The sequence below is a fragment of the Rattus norvegicus genome, chromosome X, assembly GCF_021556685.1.
Source record: "Rattus norvegicus strain SHRSP/BbbUtx chromosome X, alternate assembly SHRSP_T2T, whole genome shotgun sequence".
In the NCBI taxonomy this organism is placed as follows: Eukaryota; Metazoa; Chordata; class Mammalia; order Rodentia; family Muridae; genus Rattus; species Rattus norvegicus.
In genome coordinates, this window is record NC_141554.1 from 104,396,756 (window position 1) to 104,419,673 (window position 22,918).

The window sequence follows — 22,918 nt, forward strand, 5'->3', positions numbered from 1 at the left end:
GCTTGAAGGGGCTCGAGACCCCATATGTACAACAATGCCAAGCAACCAGAGCTTCCAGGGACTAAGCCACTACCTAAAGACTATACATGGACTGACCCTGGACTCTGACCTCATAGGTAGCAATGAATATCCTAGTAAGAGCACCAGTGGAAGGGGAAGCCCTGGGTCCTGCTAAGACTGAACCCCCAGTCAACTAGATTGTTGGGGGGAGGGCGGCAATGGGGGGAGGATGGGGAGGGGAACACCCATAAAGAAGGGGAGGGGGGAGGGGGATGTTTGCCCGGAAACCGGGAAAGGGAATAACACTCGAAATGTATATAAGAAATACTCAAGTTAATAAAAAAAAAAAAAAGAAAACACAATCCTTTAAAAAAAATACTCAAGTTAATAAAAAAAAACAACAAAACTTTATAATAAATAAATAAAGTTTAATCTGTGAATTATAAGCCAGTTCGTGTTATGGTTAGTATATAAATAGAATAAATTTTTTCCTATAATGATTTTACTTAAAAATATTATACATTCAAAAGTAATTGGTTGCCCTTCAAACAAAATCCAACGTAAAGACTCCCATGAAAACCATCATTTATTGTGAATTGAAAAAGTATGACTTAGTGCTAGAAGAAAAATTATACAACTAGAAACATAGTTATAAAACTCAGTTCACAATAGGACTAGTTGTGGGACTGTTTCCCTCTAATCAACTAGGTTTATTGTTCTTACATCCTAATAAATTCTAAAAATTACTATATCTATCCAGAATTATATCTCTAATGCAAGCTTAAAATAACATTCACTAGAGAAAATAAGACCACATCTTTTCGCTCATATGTTTTAATAATTTGGTTTAGTTAAGCTACAGTTCATACTACAAAGTGCTAGATTTACATCTCAAAAACTGAGCAGGTGGTAATTTGCCACAGAGCAGTCTCATTAACCTTTTTGGCTTATGTGACATTTTATGAATCTTCCTAATACAGAGGAAGATGTGTTTTACTTTTATACTACTCAAGATGAGATGATAAAATAAAATAATTTTCAAATTTACTTTTAAGTATAAAAAGGCAAAGTAGAATAAATAGCTTCATCAAATGTGAAATAAAATATATATGAAATTATAATCACTTTTTCTCAGACAATGAATGAATCATTCCATTACTCTGATGGGACTGAAACTCACTGTAAAGTCTGGGCTGAGTTCAAATTCCTAGAAATCCTTCTACCTTAACATCGGGAGAGTATGAATTACAGGTGAGTACCACCCTGCTTCTCTGTTTCTGTTACTATTTTATAGTTAAGGATGATATTTAATATGCTTCTTTGTACCTTAATTTTAAAATAACTTTAATTATGCATCCTTATATTATGTAGTTGGTTTTCAATTGGCTAAATGTGTTCAACTATGCTTACTATTTTATATGCTTAGTCAGAAGCACATACCTTATTTGAGAAATTAATGAAGTATAAGTAATATGTGGATACAACTATAAAATCAAGTAATCAATACTCATCAAATTTAAATTAATACATAGACATGTTATTTGTCAAAATTATGAATGATGTCATCTTCCATAAATTCAAAGGTAGACTCTTGAGTTATATATAGAATGTAAAAGTTCATCTATCAGTAATCAACTGTTGTGGTACAGAATTGATCATTATTCACAACTGATTAGTATTTTTTTCCACAAAGGAATTGCTTTAGCATTTCAGATATAGATTAGAAGCTTATTTTCATAATAAGTGCCACACATGAGGCTTCATTTCTCTCTGTTTGATTCATCTTCAAGCCACCTTAAATCACAATCCTATAGTAACATACTTCGTACTGGAGTCAGTAAAGATCAGTCAACCACTGACCATTGTAATAATATCTTGGTACTTTTATACACACATGAATATTTCTTTCAGATGATATTAAGTGGATAGAAATGCCATTCCAACACTTACATAAGTGACTCTAGCTCATGTTAAAGTAAATTAGTGGTGATATGTACCACGAACTATGAGAAATAACTGTTATATTAAAACTCATCTATACATTTAATAGCACAAAGAGCTGCAGAACATTATGAGTACCATATAAATAAATCAATAGGGTACTCAAGTTGTAGAAATGTCAAAAGAAACAGATCATTGTGTTTTAATATATACCTATTATTATGGAAAGTAATGGGATGATACAGACTTGCATTTTGGGTTTCATTGGCTTACTTCCATCAGGTACATGCATGCCAGAAGAAAAATAATTTTTTCTCTAGTTGCAAGTCTTTTGAGATGTGCTATATCCCCCGACTTCCTGGGGTTTTTGCAAGACTGAGCATGTCTCTTTTTTTCTCCTAACAGAAGCAGGTTTTTTCATGAACCACTAGATGTTAAATTGTGGTCAGCGTCTTATAACTACTCAGGTCATATGGAGTTAGCTATATGATGGGTCAACAAGCAAGGCCATGTTCAGCTCAGTGAGTGGCTAGACAGGAGTGTCATAAATCAGGACTCTTGGGGCCTCAGACATAGCCAATATGATCTCTTGTAACTGAGGTCTATTCCCATTCAGGTGGAGACTAAAATAAGTAAGTCACAGACACCCAAAATATCAGGGGAAGTTAACAGTCTCTCACTTGTAACCTCATTTTCCAGATATATGGCAGCATTTTCTTTAATTTTTTTCAATAATAAGGTATACCGATAGTTGGAATTCTGTAAATATATTCAAAAGACAGGGAGAAATTATGAGACATATTTTAAGCTGCGAGCTAAAGCCAGAAATGGTGCTTTAGCTCATCTGGGGAAAAAAGGTATCTTGAATATAGGAGACAAAGAACAGTCTAAGGAACATAGATACTGATGTAAAAACAAAGACTCATCTCCCCCATCCAATTATTTGTCCAAACCAGCGGTCCCACCAAACATAAAATATCTTCTCCACAGCTTTAAAATATTTGCCAAGTAAGTATTTACTATTTTTTCAGTATACTTTCAAATTTGGATAGAAGTATATCATTCAAAAGTTTCAACCTCATAATTTCTCCTGGGTTTCCAAATAGTACTTGTTGTTATGTTCTTAAAATTTCCAAAATTTATCCTGTCTATAAGAAATGTAGAGGTAGGGCATGGAGCAGAGACTGAGGGAATGGCCAGGCAATCATCAGTCTAACTAGATACCCACCCATGGACAAGAACCCATCCCTGACACTATTAATTTCCTGTTATGTTTGCAGACAGGAGTCTAACATGTCCTCTGAGAGACTCCACCCAGCAGCTGGCTCAGATGGATTCACAGACCCATCGCCAAATATTGAATGAAGCTTGTAGACTCAAAAGTAGAGTAGGGAGAAGGACTGAAGTTCCTAAAGCAGAAAGAAACTCCACAAGAAGTTCATCAGAGTCAACTAAACTGGATCCTTGGGGGCTTTCAAATACTGAAATGAACCACCAACCAAAGAACATACACAGGCTGGAAGACATAGCTCCTCTTCCCCCATCCCCCGCAAATATGTAGCAGATGTGTAGCTTGGTCTTCATATGGGTCCTGAACAATTGGAGCCAGGGCTATCCCTAAAACCATGGTCTGTCCATGAACTATGTTTTTCTAGGTGGACTGCCTTGTCTGGGGTCAGTGGAAAAGGATATATCTAGCCCTGTGGAGACTTGATCTACCAGGGTTAGGTGGTACCCTGCTGGGCCTCCACCATCTTAGGAATGGGGGTCAAATTCTGGCAGGGGGGATGGGGAGGAGGCAGTGATATGAATGTGAAAGAAAGAAAGAAAGAAAGAAAGAAAGAAAGAAAGAAAGAAAGAAAGAAAGGAAGAAAGAAAGACAGAAGGAAAGGGAAGGAAGGACAAACAAAGAGAGAGAGAGAGAGAGAATAAAATTAGCAGAGTTAAAGGAATTTAGAAATGAGCAAAACCAATGTGACATAGATATATATAAGAATATGTCAGAGACATGATTTTTGGATGTTTCCTTAATGTTTTAGTGATTGAAACATATTTTACTATCCTTTTAGACATGTGAAACCATCTTCTCAATTCCTATTGAACCTAGAGAAAACATAAAAATTGGAGGGAACATATGAATATTATCATTGAAGTACATTAAAAATATGTATACATGCTTATATGTATATATTACATAGTCATATATATTTGGAAGTTCATTGTGATTCTATTCAAAAAGGTAAAATAATAAATAATGAATAAATCATAAAGTAAAATGAAATTCAACCATTACAGAAGAATTTCTATACGTATTGACAAAATAACTTCCAAGATATGTATATTATGCAATATGTAAATAAGTCTGTAAAATACTAAAATATTTTACACAAACTCTGGTGGAATTTTGATACAATTTGTGTTGCTTTAAAATATTAGCACGCTAAATGGGTGAGTAAATTATAAAGCATTCCTCTTTTTTAACTGTGTGTATTTAAATGAACATTAATGACTGACTTTTACAAAGGCTTAAATAGTCACTCAAGAGTCTCACTAGACCAGAAATTCACTCTGCCAGATTAGCAGGATTTTCTTTAAGGAAACTTAAATGAATCTGCAAGGCATAGTTAAATACATCTCCCAGGTCTGCCAGAATCCCAGAAACTCCATCTTAGCACCCTCTGAAGACTAGCCGGTTGGTATCCAAAAAAGATAGAACAGATTACATTCTGACTCAGCATATGCTAAGAGCTAAACTATCAAACAAACTGAAAGAGGTCCTTAGACAATAGGGTTTCAAAGCTGAGGCTTAACGTGTAAACTAATAACCTGGTAATTGTCTTAATGGCTTTTCAATGAAGTGTGAAAATCTCTGTTAACACATCAACAATCTGTAACATATATTATAAGCTTTATTATTAAATTGGATATCTACTCTGATTATCTCACCGATGTACTTTTATGAACACCTTGATTAATGGTTTTGTATTGTTCTGTGAACGCTGATGCAACAAAAATGACAAAGCTGTCAAGGACCTGGTCATGTTGTTGTTTGAAACTGCTCTGCTCTCCTGCTTCTCACTTGAGGATCCCCAAACCCACTCCAACCGCCAACAGTGTCTACTGCATGATTAAACTGGGCCTGGGCATTGATGAAGACAAGGTCACTGCAGAAGAGCCCAGTGCTGCTGTATCTAATGAGTTCCCCCCACTGGAGGATGATGAGGATGCCTCTGTCATTGAAGAAGTGGATTGAAGGATCCTGGAAAGCCCATGACCTCTGTATAATATCCTGTGGCTCCACCAACAGCCCTGACTGGCCCTGACCCACCTGGCTCACTGCTCAAGTCTACAAGAATCTCTTCTATCCTGTCCTTGTGCCTTAAGGCAGGAATATCACCTCCCACAGAATAGCAGGGTTGGGTGTTGTGTACTGTGGCTTTTTGTTTGTTTTATTTTGTTCTAAAATTAAAAGTTTGCAAAATAAATAAGATGCAGTTTTATACAGAAAAAACATATACTAACAAACTTTGTTATATAACCAAAAATATTTCTGGTTACATTCTGGGCATGGGATAAATTACCATTGACATTGATAATCATTCTCCTTTTAAATAATTTTATCATTATATGTATTTGCAGGTACTGTTACTTATATATACGTGTACATAGTGATGTGTTTGTACACACATACATGCCAAGACACACAAGTAGAGGTCAGAAGACAGCTTTCTGGAGTCAGTTATCTCCTTCTACATTAATTTGTAGTTTGGAGATTAAACTATTGCTGCCCAGCTTACATGACAACTACCCTTGATCCATTCTACTAGTCCCTTCCTTTTTATTTAACTATTGGAAGTGTTTCTCCAGTTGTTGCTAAAACCTAGGAACCAAAGATGAAATTTGAAGGTCTTTTTAATGTAAATGTCTGGCTTAAGTAATACCAAGTCTAACAAATTGTTCTAGTTACAGACAGGTTAAAAAATAAAAATAACCAAGTTGTCCTGGAACTCATATCAGGTCTCCATCATAGAATTATCAAGAGACATTAAATCTAAAAACAAAATTAAAGAGTAAATATTTTGGTTTTTTGATGGTTAAGCTATAGAAGTTAGATTTGTTTATCTTAACTTCCTTGGTCAATGTCATTAAACAAGGACTAATAATAGCAAATTGACAAAAGGTGTTTTATTTATTTTCCTTTTCATTTATTATTTTGAGATAGAGATCTTCTTCAGCTTTCCAAATACTGCGTGTGTGTGTGTGTGTGTGTGTGTGTGTGTGTGTGTGAGTGTGTGTGTGTGTGTGTGTCATGATCTCTCTGGCTAACGGGCAAACTTGTAAATAGTCTTGTTGTTCCTTAGACATAAGAGTACACATTCCATATTAACTCTGTTCTAGAATGTGAAGCCATGTAGAGAGATTTTTACAGTTGTATATAATCCCAGGTCACACTTAGAAATATTCCTGCATACTATTGTTTTATGTAGTCTAAATTTATCAAGTGAAGTTTCTACAAAAAACAAAAGCAAGCAAGCAAGCAAACAAACAAACAAACAAAACTGTGTACCTTTGTGGAACTTTCTACAAGACCAATTGACTGATTAAACTTCTGAATGGTTATGCTAATGATTAAAACTTTGAGTGGAGAGTTTGGATGTTGATGTTGCAGTTCCACATCCAAATTACCTTAAGCTATCTTTAGGCACATAGATTCTATGATTCTATTTCAACATTCAAGTCTTCAACTGATTTATTCATTTTCTCCCACTGTGTTTACATAGATTTCTATATAGAAGTTATTCATTTCCTCTTTAAGGACCTCTATCATATTCATAATGGTCTTTATCTTGTGCTTTAGTTGTGTTGCAATTCTCAGGGCCTACTGTTTTTTTTTGTTTGTTTGTTTGTTTTTGTTTTGGTTTTGGGGTTTTTTTTTGTGCTCTAGTGAAGGCATGTTTTCTTGACTGTTAATGTGTTTTTACACTGCTCTCTAAGAATCGGAGTTTGGGATGGTTATCAATCTAGGTTCTGATATCTGGTCTTGTCTTTGTAGGGTAGGGGTTCGTTCCTCGGTTTCTGTGGCCCTTTCTGGGTTTTAGGAGAAAGTGATACTGTGTTTTGCCTGATAGAGACTGCTTCTAGGATCCTGATAAGTGTGGCCACTAGAGTTTCCATGTACAATGTGTTGTACTGATAGCTGATACTTAAAAATGTAGGTAGGCTAGTAGGGTCCATGGGGAAGAGGAAGTCAGGGTATTCTGTCAGGATCTTAGTTCCCTAGGAATGGGATCAGAGACTGAAAAAAAGCAAGGGACGGCAGTATGTTACAAAGTTGGAAATGAAACTGGGGGATTGGATTTGGAAGTGAGGAGGGCGATAGATTTGAATCTTGATTACTCCTTTTGCTACCTTACTTCCTTCTCTGGTGTGCTTGGGTAGCAGTTTCCCAAGGAATTCCTTCTGGAGTTAAGGCTTAGAAAAAGGAATGGGTGATGCCCTTCAACAGAGGAATGGATACAGAAAATGTGGTACATCTACACAATGGAATATTACTCAGCTATCAAAAACAACAAGTTTATGAAATTCGTAGGCAAATGGTTGGAACTGGAAAATATCATCCTGAGTGAGCTAACCCAATCACAGAAAGACGTACATGGTATGCACTCATTGATAAGTGGCTATTAGCCCAAATGCTTGAATTACCCTAGATCCCTAGAACAAACGAAACTCAAGACGGATGATCAAAATGTGAATGCTTCACTCCTTCTTTAAAAGGGGAACAAGAATACCCTTGGCAGGGAAGAGAGAGGCAAAGATTAAAACAGAGACTGAAGGAACACCCATTCAGAGCCTGCCCCACATGTGGCCCATACATATACAGCCACCCAATTATACAAGATGGATGAAGCAAAGAAGTGCAGACCGACAGGAGCCGGATGTAGATCGCTCCTGAGAGACACAGCCAGAATACAGCAAATACAGAGGCGAATGCCAGCAGCAAACCACTGAACTGAGAATAGGTCCCCCGTTGAAGGAATCAGAGAAAGAACTGGAAGAGCTTGAAGAGGCTCGAGACCCCAAAAGTACAACAATGTCAAGCAACCAGAGCTTCCAGGGACTAAGCCACTACCTAAATAGTATACATGGACTGACCCTGGACTCTGACCCCATAGGTAGCAATGAATATCCTAGTAAGAGCACCAGTGGAAGGGGAAGCCCTGGGTCCTGCTAAGACTGAACCCCCAGTGAACTAGTCTATGGGGGGAGGGCGGCAATGGGGGGAGGGTTGGGAGGGGGACATCCATAAGGAAGGGGAAGGGGGAGGGGGATGTTTGCCCGGAAACCGGGAAAGGGAATAACACTTGAAATGTATATAAGAAATACTCAAGTTAATAAAAAAATAAAAAATAAAAAGGAATGGGTAAGGGTTGGAGTAGAAGATATGCATGATCCACTGGAAATGGGGACAGAGAGTGATAGAGAGGGCACAGTAAGTCGCTTGCTACAGAGTTCAGGGTGAGAATGGGGATTGGATTTGAAGGGGAGGAGGGAAAAGTAAAGATTTGCAGTTAGACTGCCTGATTTCCTGACCTGATAATACTCAATCAGGTATCTCTGAAATCACTTATCTTCTTCATGAACAGCAAGTCTCATAATTTCTTTAAATAAGGATAAATTCATACTAATCTTCAAATTCTATGTTTACTCAAACATAGTATTCTTCTTTCAATATTAAAAAGCTACTTATGCTTAGATATGAAATTCTATATTTGATATATATATATTTATATATACATTACACTGTAAGTATTAATTTCATTGGTTTTTTGCTTCTTTTGCAATAGCTGTAAGTCAGCTGACAATTTTATTGTCCTTTTACAGTTTATATTTTTTCTCCTTGAACACTTTATTTTTGTTTTAGTGTACTGAGTTTTGGCTATAAAATGCAAAATCATTGACAATATTTATATTTATTAGAATCTATTAGTCCACTTAAAATTGTAATTGAAGATTTCTGTCCTCGTCAATTTTTTTAAAAAAACATGTTTAATTTCTTTTGCTGTTTGACATAATTAGTTTATCTTCATTCAGGTATTCACAAATAAGTTTTAAATCATAAAAATATTTTATAGCAGGAGTATTTCCTGTATATCCAGAATGCCATTGATACAATTAGAAGAATTTAAAGAAAATGCTGACTTTAAAATATAAACTCCTGAAAGACGTCCCGCTGGCCCCTCACAGCCTATGGTGGCAGGTAAGTTAGCCTGGAGTTTGTGAGAGTGGGAACTGTGGCCCTGTCCCTCATTGGTTGTAGTACTTGGGAGAGCAGGCCTTGCACCTCACCTGGCAACACAGTAGAGCTAGGCCTGGTGATTAAGGAACAAGTGAGCCCTTGGAGGACATGGGAACAGAAGATCTGGCCCTGCTTCTTGATGGCTGCATCATTTTGTGAGCTAGACAGGGTAATACTGACCATGGTGATGTGCGTGTAAATATCTGGTGGGCTAACCAAATCAGCAAACGCCCAGTCCCAGATCAGGGCTTTGAGTTGGCCTACTCCAACATTTATTCAATCTATCATCTCTTGGAGTACCTAAAAGTGCTGGTCCTGCAGATCCAAAGCATCAGAATCACCATGGCATAGGGCAAAAACAAGATAACTAAAGGAGTTCTCATTAGTTCCCAGTATAGCAGAAGCAGTGCAGCAGAAGCCAGAGGTCTTGAAACAGACCAATGACTCATTGCAAGGGACATTTGCTAGTAAAGTTGTGTGAACATTGTGACAAACTATAGCTTTCACAACATGATTTTTTGTTCTTTCTTCTTTTCTTTTCTTTTGGGATAAAGGCTGTAAGGGTAGAGGGTAAAGTCAAAACGACATGGGCATAAGTGGGATTCCAGTGAATGTTGTGAAACACACAAAGAATCAATATAATTTAAAAAACACACATTCCTATATTTCAGAAATAAATGTTTCTCTGGGTTTGGGAATATATTGCTATACTTTTAATTTCTAATATTTTACTTGAATTTCTACATCAATTTTTATAGATTAAGTAGGAACAACTTGTTCTTATATTTCTTACGCGTAACTGCTATAAAAGTTCTGATTTTCATTAGAGAAGATGCTATTTTGAGACAACATCTTGTTCAGAAATCAAGCATGGCCTGTAGTTTACTAGGTAACCCAAATTGTCTTCAAATTGTGAATCCTCCTATATCTGTCTCTCAGGTGCTGTGGTTTTAGGTATATGACACCTGGCCTGGATCTATTTTCTTTATAGGTGTGTTTTAAATATATATTCGTAGAAGACAAGGAATTGCCTGGATAAAATATTTGGAACTTAAATGTTACCCCCAAAGTAATGTGCTAATGTTTTGTTTTGTTTCTTTTTCTCTCCCCTCAATGTTGGTATTGCTAAGAGGCAGGGGCAAACAAAGTATAAAGTCTTTAGATCACTGGGGGCATTTCCTCAGAGGTAGCTGTCTGTTTTGACCCTGTTTTTCATGCACTCTTAAGCCACAAGAAAAACAGCTTTAGGTGACTCTAAACACATGCAAATTACATACCGCTACCGTCTCAAAAAATGGAGCCAAAAAATCCTAAATCTCTAAAACTATAAAGCAAAATGAACCTTTCTCCTTCTAAGATGTTTATTTCAGCTATTTTTATAACACAGGAAAATTTCAAGGAAACCTGGGGTTTATGCTTTTATTATGTACAGAAAATGTGTAAAGGAGTTTTCCATTGCTTTACATGAAGGGTGTGGGAAATGTTAAAGGAATTAGAGCAAGTCTAGAAATGTGTATGTAGAGTTTTACAGATGATACTAGGGATGTCTCAGAAGATGATCACGAATAAAAGATAGTCTGACATGGGTTCAGAGAAAAAGGAGCATTCAATTGGAAATTAGAATAGTGGCCTTTGCCACTCTTGTCTCACTATGTCAAAAAGCTTTGTCTATGTCCTTATACATTTTTGAATACTAGACTTAAAAGTGAAGAAATCATTCATATGGTAGAGACAATTTCTAAGCAGCAAAACCTTTAGGCAATACGAAAATTGTTAGTTATTCTGATCCAAATTTACATAAAAATCTGTGACAGAAGAAATTACTATTGCAGATATATTTGAGAACTTGACACCTCAAAAGAAAACAAAAACACATGTAAAAGTATAGCCAAGGTGGCTGCTGCTACCAATTCTAATGTCCACCAAAAAATATGAGTGCTTTATACTACATGATATGAAAGTTATTTTGAAAAAAATCACAGACTCACAAAATTAGAAATGTCCAGCTGGTTTCAAGTAAATGTTCTTTAAGTCAAAGGCTCTGGGAAGCCCTACTTTTTCAAAAGTACCAGTGCATTAAGCTCTTTGATTTCAGTCCACAATATGCAAAGAGATTGCTGCAGTCATGGTGTAAACATGTTCAAGTGCAGCTCTTCTGGTAGAAGACATGGATATTGTCTACATGGTGCTAGGTTTCCAAGAAAACCAAATAGTAGAGTTATGCTTCCACCATTATTTCGAAGGAAAATCAAAGGTCCATGCATTCTGTTGAATGCTCATAATTTTTCCCTAAGTTCATTGAGTGATATGTGATTCTATAAGAATGAAGTCAATGCTCTCCAGGTATGGAAGAAATGCTAGAAACATGAGAGCACAAGCCATGTGCAAAATCACATCTGAAGCAATGTATGAATTTCTCTAAAAGTTATAAAAAGTAAATAAAGTGATGTATCTTAAATATTTTAAATGAAAGTTATTTTTTTATAAATTACTGGGAGAGAAAAAGGTGCAATGTGGCTTACGAAAAGCAATGTCACACTGGAAGTCTCCTGAAGTTCCTTAGAACTCAAATACCATTGGAGCATACCCTGAAGAAAGGATGTAATAGTTCCCTTACTAGGTTTGTGTCCTGCTTAAATTTGATCCATATCCACTAGGTTTTCTGTCCCTTTATTTGGCTGGCCTCGAACTCGTGATCCTCCTGCCTCTGCCTCCTTCAGCAAATCCTACCGGCGTGCGCCACCACAACCGGCTGTCCCTTTATTTGGAAACAAGAATGTTTATCCTATGCTTAATATAACTGGGATATTAGCTGTATATAATTTTAAAAGTTATTTTATAGGACTTAATTCACACAAGACTTTGATTTAAGCAGTAATAAAAGAGTACTTATTTGGAGAACTCCTATAGATGTACTGGATTAATTTTTCATTGTGATTTATAAAACTTTTGGAATCAGTTTGAATTTGGAAGATAAGGAGGCATTTTTAGTAGGCATTATTGGGCCCTTCTCTCACTGCTGGAAGCAATTAATTGACAACACACAACTTACAGGAGAAAGGAATTAATTTGGCTCATAGATTGAAGAGGTCATGTCCACAGTTGTCAAAAAGGGCATCGCAGAATGTATGAGAGTTAGCATGTAGTTGGAACTCCTCACATTTTTTTCTTTTTTAAAAAAATTATTTATTTATTCACTTTACATTCTGATTGAAGCCACCATCTCCTCACAGTATCCCCACTCACACACCCCCCCCTTCCCCACCACCCTACTTCTCTGAGAAGAGGGGGGATCCCCCATGAGTATCAACCAACCAACCCTGGCACATAAAGTCACTGCAAGATGAGGTACATCCTTTTCCTCTGAGGCCAGACAATGAAGCCCAAGTATCAGAACAGAATGCACAAGCAGACAGCAGTGTCAGGATAAGACCCTGCTCCAGTTCTTTGGGGACAATTACACAATTTCCTTTAAAAGTTTAGTGGACCCGGAACTTTTTATGTATATCCATTAAATATAGTTTCTTAGAAGTTTACTAAATTTTGATACAAAATTATAACAATTTTGACTACTGAACAACTAAATAAATGCAAAAGAAGTGTTGTAGTGTTCCATGATAATTAATGAGTAGTAAATGAATTTTTCATAGCTTTATCCAAGAAATATACATATACATATATATATGTGTATATATATATATTTGTATACCTCAAATTTTGACATGAGTATAAATTTAGAAATACCAAATATATAGTCTTTTCTATATTCCCAAAATATCTTTTTCTTCCCCTTTGGCTAAAATTTTGCAGTATTTAAGTCTTAGTAGGTTCCTCCTTTCACCCATTCTACTTCCTGTATTCTTCTGGAGTTGTTGGATACATTATATTTCTGCACACTGTAAAATTATGTTTTATTCACCATATGTAATTGATGACTCTGATCCTTATTGCTGAATAATATCACCCTTCCTAGTTTCCTGGCTGGCTGGTTCAACTCAACTGATGAAACAGAAGCACCCCTTTAAGCTGATTGGTTCAATTTTGTTTCTCTGTCACTCTTCTGCTGTGCTTGGCCTCAAACTAACACTGTTGTAATCTTCTGGCCCCTTCTATATTCTGACTTCAACTGCCTTTACTGACCTGCAACAAGGCATATAAACTGAAAAATAAACTCCAGTCCACCTCACTGTACTGCATTCACCGCACCACTGACACAATTCTCAAGTGACTGGTCTAACTGACTGAATCTCTCTCATTATACTGCTCTTAAATAGCTTCTCCTGAGAGGTAGGCATATCCTATCTCTGTCAACTCTTTCTCTGATTCATCACTTTGTTGGTGCCTCAATTAGACATAATTGTTTAAAATTAAAGTTGTGTACTATGGGCATGTTTGTATTCTGGCCAGACCGCAGACCTTGAAGGCATTTGAAGGTGAACAGAGCAGCCATGTTGCTGGATCAAAATTCCTCTACACCACATCATCAATATCTCTTAAATATATTTGAATTTTTTCATATTTTCATCTTTGATAAATTGTAATAACATTGTATTATTAACTTCTGCTTCAATAAGTCCATATTATTTGTTTAGTCTGCTAATTTGTTTTCCAATTTTTACTTATTTTTCATATATTATGTATTTTCCAAAACTGTTACTTTTAATGAACTTTTTCTTATCATTGTTAAATTTTAAAATGATATTTTACTTTCCACCTCTACTTCAAGCTCTTACATCTCTCCTTCTCTTCACTGTGTTGATGAGTGCCATGAATGTGTTGGATATTTGTTATAACTTCGTTTTATGGGTTGTTCTTATGCTTCAAAAAATAAAAAAAAATGAATAAAAACCTCCCTGTAATAATTAAATAAGGATTACATGTTAATTTGCCACCTGTAGAAATAATATATGTTGCCAAGGATTCACCTCTAAATATATGTTATCTTCTTTTAAATTCTAATTACAATGATAAAAATGCTAGTGGTTCTCTTATTTCATGAAATCACTAAGCCGAGTCCTTAATATTGTGTAGCTCATGTTTATAAGTTTTGTTGCAGATTTCCCTACAAAGAATCGTAGGTAAAGAAAGTTTTTATGTTTTTTATTTGTGTTAATTTCCTTGGGCTTGCAGGAAGAATCTTCCTGGTCTCTCCTCCAATTTGGCCTTTATTTCAGTTCATTCATGGTTTAATAGAGGATAAGCAGGTACACCTTCTTAACTTTAAACAGTAAATAAATTAATGTCATTTTCTGGCTGTTCATGAGACAAAAAACTGGTTATCATGATAACAAATTTCTGACAATGAAGTCAACTTTCATTCTCTCTCTACTTCTAGTTGCTATCTTGTTCTCCTTTTCATCTACATTTTAAGTACACAGTTCAGCAAAATTTTAAAACTCTCTAAACATCACTGCATTTTTAATAAAGAAGGTTATTACTTTTCTATACTTGACTAAAACCAAACTATATGGATCTTTATGTATCCCAGGTCCATAAAGACAAACTTAAAATGTTTTCTCTTATCTATGCATGTTAGTTTTAAATCTCCAGTTACAAGCATTTCATTGACAATATCTATAGAAGACATGAATTAGTAAATGGCAACAGGGAAATGATTTTAAGGAAAGTGGGATAGATGTTGGTTATTTCAAGGCTTAAATGGGACAATAATGGTTACAATGGGTTGAGAATAGTGTGGACAGGGTACAAGAGGCTATGTAAGGAGGAACAAATAAAAGCTAAAATCCCTTCAAAAAAGTCATACGGAAATATATCTACTCTTGTAACAGCGCACACACACACACACATACACACACACACACACACACACACACACACACGGCAACATCAATTCTACAAGGCATCCCAAGCTAACAAATAATGTCCAAAGTCAGGAATGGTTTACATCGTTTTGGGTCATTAGCCAGCGATATACCAAATATCCCCAACATTGCACAGTCCTGTCGATTCTTTTGGTTTCCCTCAGAACTTGATTGTACTCACCTTGTGCTTGAGTTATAAAACATTTAGCTACCAAGCTAGCAGTTAAATGAAAGCTAACTCCTTTTTGCTTATTTGTCATAGTGCTCAATGGTGCTATTCCACACTACTGGAGGAAAAGTAATTGCCAGCATTACCCAGCTGTGAACTCCTGAGAGCTAAAACCACCACTGCTCTAGCATGAGGTGCAATAGTAGCATGAACATCATAGGACGAACTGTCTAGTTTCTGACTGTATGTAAGTCCTCCTTAAGATTAAACTCATACCTAGCATTGTTGCAGGAGCCTCCAACCTGTGGCTAGATTGCTAAAGAGCCCAGGGAGAGAACCTACTACAATTATTCTGGTAAGTTCACATACTACTAAATGACTTCTAATTACTTGTCATTATACCCATATGTTAATACACTTCTCAATCATCATTAGAGAAGCTAATGTTCACACTAGATGGTGATTTCCATAGAGATCCACAACTGGACAGGGTGCAGCAAATAAGAGACTTCAGAATGCTTAGTTCTAAATGTCTTGCCAGTTTTCATGGATCTTTGTAGATGGAGAAGAAAGTATGTAAGACACAAAAGCAGGAACCCATACAAGGAAACTGTGTCTTCTGGAAACAATATGGCAACTGAATTTACAGCTTTTGTGACGATATGTACAAGATCTATGCAGGTTCAAGCCAAACAAAGATCACAACATGGAAAGGAGTGGTGGAAATGTAAAATGTTATGCCCAGCCAAGGAGAAAGACAGAGAGAGACAGACAGACAGAGAGACAGAGACAGAGAGAGCAATTAAGAAACAGGAGGATCATTACAACATATTCTATATTATAAGTTGAATTTATATGGAGGATTCATTTAACAAATATGTATGGCACAGATTAGTAGAACAGAAAATTTGCCCTTTGAAAACAGACCTAATTTGCAATAATACCTTATGAAATTCTCTGACTGGATTAAAGTAGTTCCTCTGAGGCCTTGGGGTTTGTATTGCCAACTCTACAAGGTACCGCTTTTTATTAAGAACACAGCGTCTAACAACATGTGATATATAAACTAGGAACAATAACAGAGAAAAATAATTTCTGAAGTTTCCTGAAAATGCCACCAAGTCAATGGCAATTTATCTGAGTCCATGACTTGAAAACCTCAGAACAGTTGGAAAATTCCTATAGCAATTAGTTTGAGATTGATGCAGACTTTACCTGGAAATAATGCCCATCTTGATGTCTTGTTTAATAGCTCAGGGAGAGTCATTTGAGACATTTGTAATCCCTGGCAAATGTTATCCATTGGATGTTGGGATAACCCAGGTTCTTTTACTTTAAGCCTGTATTCATTTTTGTAAATGTCACAGTTATAATTTTCTAGTTTCTGTTTTGCTTGTTTGTTTGTTTCTAAATCCCAAAGTCACACTGAACACAGTCATAGCCTAATGACAAAGCTTTCACTATGAATGCTCCAAAAATAAGCATTTTTAGTCTTATGCCACAGTCATTTCTTCTGTTATTTCTTTTTTGTACTTTTTCTTTAAATTCACTTTCCATCCTGCTCATAGCCTCCTCCCTCCTCTTTCCCCAGTGTCTCCCTTACAAATAAGTTCACCCAGTGCCCCGTCCCCTCCTTCTCAGACTGCCTGGTTGGAATATGACTCAGTTCTATCTTCAGCGGGAAGCCCGTTAACCTACTTTATGTTCTTCTGTTTCCTACTACTACACATGGAATGCTGACACATTACACTGCATTTGGACGACTTCTTTAATTTCCCTTTTACTTGTTTGTCATGCAGATGTTTGTTTTGCTAAAGTATGTTTCAAACTTGATCTTCATTGGCTCCACATAGTAAGACATAAAAGAACCCAGTAAAAATTCAACATGTCAAAAGTATCTAGTCTTCAGACAAATTATGTTCACCTTCACCTTCTAGAGCTGGATAATAGTACTCAGGAGATATTCTCGAGTCAATTCTAACCCAGTATATACTTGATCTATCACTGTCCTGTTTCATGAAGCTTTAATGTCTTTTTGTGATATCCCATTTTTATCTCCCTAATTCATTGAAACTCCTAGATTTTCTCCCTTAAAATGCATGCCACAAAACTCTCACCTAATAATTCATTACTGCTATCAGATATTTCCACATTGTCTGCAATCACTTGGAGTGCTATGTTGTTAAACATCCCTTCCCAATTTATTTTTCTTTACCTATTTTAGATTTTTTTTTATTTGAAATCTACCAACAACGTCTTGGATTTATCAACCTGAATGGAGAATAACACATGACTGCTTTTATAAGAACATTCATCTTTTTCCATATTAGATTTCACTGGGCTCTAGTCAACCACCTTTTCTGATCTTGTTAAAAGCTGTAGACTTTACACTGTAATAAAGTCCTATTCAGAGAGATTAGATACAGAACACATTTCATTTCTCTTTCATATCATTCTATTCTACCATGTGAGACCTCATTTTTCTTTTACCAAAGTAGGGTCTAATATGCCCAACAGCTTTGTCTACGTTCTAAACAAACTTCTTAATGATTTTAATTCGTCTATAATTTTATACTAACACTATTAACATATTAAAGACAGTATGACAAAAACACTTAGAATCCTATTTCACACAGATGGAAAAAATCTTAAAATAATAAGAAAACAATATGAAGAACAAAACAAATTGACAGTTTATTATACCTATATTGATTTGGTTATCATAGTGCAAAAATGCAGCAATATTAAAAATGTATTAAATAAAATAGCAAGACTCATTAACGTGTTTCATTACAAAATAAAATTTAGATGAAAATATTATGATCCTCAAATATGGAATAAATTTGATAAAATCAACAATTATTTATAAAATTTCAGGGTAAATATAGTCGAGAATATCACTATTAGGATAAAATATTGATGAAACCATACATTATTTTTATATACTTTATTTTTATTGAATATTTTATTTATTTACATTTCAAATGTTATCCTATTTCCTGGTTTTCCCTCCGGAATCCCCCTCTCCCATCCACCCTCCCTGTGCTTCTATGAGGGTGCTCCCTGACCCATCCACCCACCCACTCCCACCTCCCTGCCCTGGCATTCCCCTACACTGGGGCATTGAGCCTTCACAGTACCAAGTGTCTCTCCTTTCATTGAAGGCAGATAAGGCCATCCTCTGCTACATATGCAGCAAACATACTTTATAATCATCATCAAAGTGAGTATTTTCAGTAGAAAATACTGAAACTCTAGTTCCAGGGGATTTAATACTATTTTTTGACATTTGCTCATGCTGCATATATATGGTATATATCTATGCCTTCAACCGCATATATACACATAAAGTAATATATGTTAGAAACCATGAAAAATTATTAATATAGGTAACTTAGAATATGTAAATGAAATTTATATTATTTCTTAAAACTATACAGAGTAAAAGTTATCTCAACAAAATTTAATTGAAATAGAATAAAAATTCAAGAACTAACCAGCTAGAGGTAGATGTAAGATAATTAGTACAAATGTATGTTTGTTCTTTAGTGTTTATACTGAGTACTATTGCTGAGTTACAACAAAAAAATGTACATTATACTCTTTGAGCAAATATCAAAATGATTGGAAGGTAATTAATAAAATGCATTCAGTAAGTTCATCTAAGTTCTTCTCAGATACACATTTTTGTTCAGGAACAATGTACCCGATATACATTCTTTCTTATGGTAAACGGCCTAAAATCCATTGTGCCATTAAACTTATAGTACTATTGCCTGGGTAGATATTTTTTGCTCATCAGGTTAGTTGTATGTTTCCCATTAGGCCTGAGGCCATTAATTCCTTTTTACTTCTACCATTCTGTATAATATCTTCCAACACTTTAAAAGCTCATCTGCAGGGAGGAAGCTTCTATGTCAGTTCTAGCTTCATTTCTCTTTACATTAAAATCAAAGAATATGTTACATACTTGATAACGATGCAGTTGCATCTTACCACCTAACAGTGGTGGCTAATCAATGACTAGTATATGTTAGGCAGAAAGTACAGGATAAGCAGTATACACACCACAGACCCAAAGAACTTAAACAAGGAGGAAGGGCCATTTGAGGATGCTGGAATCTCATTTGGAATGGGGAATAAATCATCATATGAGGCAAAAGGAAGGAGGGAAGTTAGTGGGAGAGGAGATGGGTAGGGGAAAATGGGGTGTCAGGATCAGGTGTTGAGAGAGGCCCAGTGGGCCAGGAAGCTGCAGCTGCAGCTGCTGGATATAGGATGCAAGGGGAATCTTAAGGATATCTTAGAGACCTGGGATGGGAGAGGCTCCCTGGAGTCAGTGCAGGTGACCTTAGCCAAGATACCAAACAGTGGAGACATGGTAAATAATGAGGCCACCTCCTATAGCCAGGCAGGACCTTTAGTGGAAAGATCAGGGTACCATCCAACCCATCAAACTTTCAACCCAAAACCCAATACACAGACAAGACTTATGGAATGGCCAGCTAATAACCTCCTCAACTTGAAACCCATACCATGGCCAGGCAAGCACCAATCCGTCACACTATTAGTGATATACTATTATGCTTGCAGAAAGGAGCATAGCATAACTGTCTTCTGAGATGCTCTACCTAGCAGTTGACTAAAACAAATACAGACACCCACAGTCAAACAGTGGATGGAGGTTGGGGAATCATGGAAGAAAAGAGAAAAAATTGAACTTCACAAGAAAACCATCAGACTCAACTCAGCTAGAACCTTGGGAATTCTCAGAGACTGAATCACCAACCAAAGAGCATACGCAAGCTGGACAGAGGGCCCTGGCACATTTGTGGCAGAAGTACAGCTCAATCTCCATGTGGGTCTCCCAACAACTACAACTGGTTCTGTTCCTAAAGCTGTAGTCAGACTGAAATCCATTGCTCAACAGGGCTGCTTTGTCTTGTCTTAGTGGGAGAGGATATGCCTAATCCTGCAGAGACTTGATGTGAGAGGGTGGGAGAATACACATGGGGTTCCCGGCTTCTCAGAGGAGAATGGGAGAAGGATGGTGCAAGGAAGTCTGGGGATGGGAACCCGGAGGGGAGACAGCTTTGGAATGTAAATAATAAATAAATAAATAAATAAATAAATAAATAAATAAATAAATTGATATATTCCACACTTGGCACCACATTTCTATTTAGTGACCTTTGGCCTTTGAGTGTATTACTATCCAGATGTACAAGAAATCTCACTCTAACTTTTTTTAATTATTTAAAAAGTTGATTTGTGTATGTGTTTGTACAAGTATGCTCACATGTGTGTAGGTGACTAAGGAGGACAGGGAGAATGTCACATACCCTGGAGCTTGAGTTACAGGCAGTTGTGAGCCATATATCCTAGATGCTTCGATCAAAACACTAGTGCTCTTCGTGAGCAAGCATGTATAATTATTCATGTACCCATCTCTCCAGCTCCTAATTTACAAAGATGGAAATTTACATAAAGCATTTTTACTAATCCTAATTTTAGTTAACCCGCATTCCTTGATCATTTTTCATACCTCAGTCATTATTCATACTTAAATTTTTCAATGCAATAAATCACCTTCTTAGTTTTCATACCAGAACCAGTTGTAGTTGTTGGGAGACCCACATGGAGATTGAGCTGGTTCTGGTAATTATCTTCCTTAAGACAACACCCAATGCAATCTTCAGTTGCTAATTTCTTTATTCTAAAGGTACTTACATAAAGACACAAGTATAAAGACATAAAGCTAGTGCACACTTATAGGAGAGAACAAGTGACACTTGCTGTTTCGCAGCCTGAGTTACTATGTTTTTCATCCATTTACTTGCAAACTTCGAGATTTTAAGTTTTCTTTATAGTTAAACAAACTTTCAATGAGGATTTATAGCATATTTTTATTAATACCATTCACCAGGTGATATATATATATTGGTGATTCTATTTTCTACCTATTGTTAAGAGGGAAGCAGTGATTTCACCATGGCATCTTCTTACATAGTTTGTATTGTATTTTTGTCTTAAACTGAAAAATCACTTTATTGTTTCCTCATCCCTTCCATTTCCGCCTCTAAAATATATAAACTTGTCTTTAATTATTATAACTCTGTGTCTATGTACACATATATAGGAAATATATGAAACAAAGTTAAGTTGAAGATACATATAATAACACATTAAAGCCATCTCTTTGTATACTAACTTTAAAGTATAAATTTAAATAAGTATTACACTGTAAAATGATGAATCCAATAAGTGTTGACCATTTGTATCATTTTAGGGATAAGCATTTGACATTGAATAAGCCTGGGGTTCATAACTAGTGAGGATGAGTTCTCCTTCTTATACCCATTGTTAATTGTGTATTGCTTCTCATCTAGGGTCATGGCTAGATTCATAAAGAAAATAATATTTTATATCAATGCTTCATACAGATTAAATATGTCAATTTTGCTGACTGTTTGGATGATAGAAGTCTCTTTAAATTAAATTCTCATGCTGCTTTTTTCAATATATACATTTTGAAAAAAAACATTCTTTCAAGAATATTAAATTTAAAATAGTTAAATAGTATATAAAGTAAAATCAAAACTGTTAATATTACATACAGAAAAACATGACTGACAAAATATAGCATCGTTTCATCATTAAAATAATGCAAACTATTCTAGGAACAGCATGTAAATATACTACCAAAGTATATTAAATTTATATGAAATTATGAATGAAAAAATAATTAAACAGTCTGTTTATGACTAATATAAGGTAAATTATTCTGTATTCAACCAATCTCAATGATGAGCAAGGAGTGAAGATACTTCAGAATCTATTTGTAGCTCAGTTCTATCGGTATAGATCCTATATTTCTATGATTACTCGAATATCATTTGCTTGATATCATCAATTAGACAATCAGAGAAATTCAGCATACCAACAGAAAGTTTGAATGTGTTGGACACTTATGCCTGCTTGCCTTGCAAAAGGCAGACCCTACTGCAGACATTTCATGAACATTTTTTGGTAGAGACTGGAGCAAGTCAAGCAATGTAGAGAAATGCCATCTCCCTCCAGCATTTGCCAGTCTGAATGGAAAAAAAAAGCAGCATAAGAAAAATGTTTCAGGTTTTCATAAAATTGAATTCCATTCTAGGAAAAAGCTCAGAATATAGTTCTTTCCATTGTTTTATTTCATAAGATATTTTTGAGAAGACAGGCTTGGTTTTTAAAAAATAACAGTTTCAACTCTGAACATAGCAAATGACTCCTCCAAAATGCTAACTTTTATGGAACATAACTTTTTTTGGAAAAAAAAAAGAGAATTTAGGACATTGTGTTAGTAGTTCTTTCATAATAAGGGAGGAGAAATATGATGGATAGTGAATGCAGAGCTTGAGTTTTATAAGCAAAGCACAAATGCATCCCGCAGAGTGTTTTCAAAAGAATATTAACAATGTTACCTTTCATTTAGCATAATTCATGGTTATCTAAAAGCACCTTCCTGGTTTAGTTCCTATTTAAAAGAGAAGGAAATTGAGGCTCTGAAGACTTATTTGACTTTCCTATTTAAGGTCACTGATCTAGATAGCAATCAAGCAATGAGAACAGTGTTTAAGCCTGGAATTTTTTTATATTTTCCTACTCTGCCAATATGCCCTTTCATTCTTCTTTTGCTAAATATGA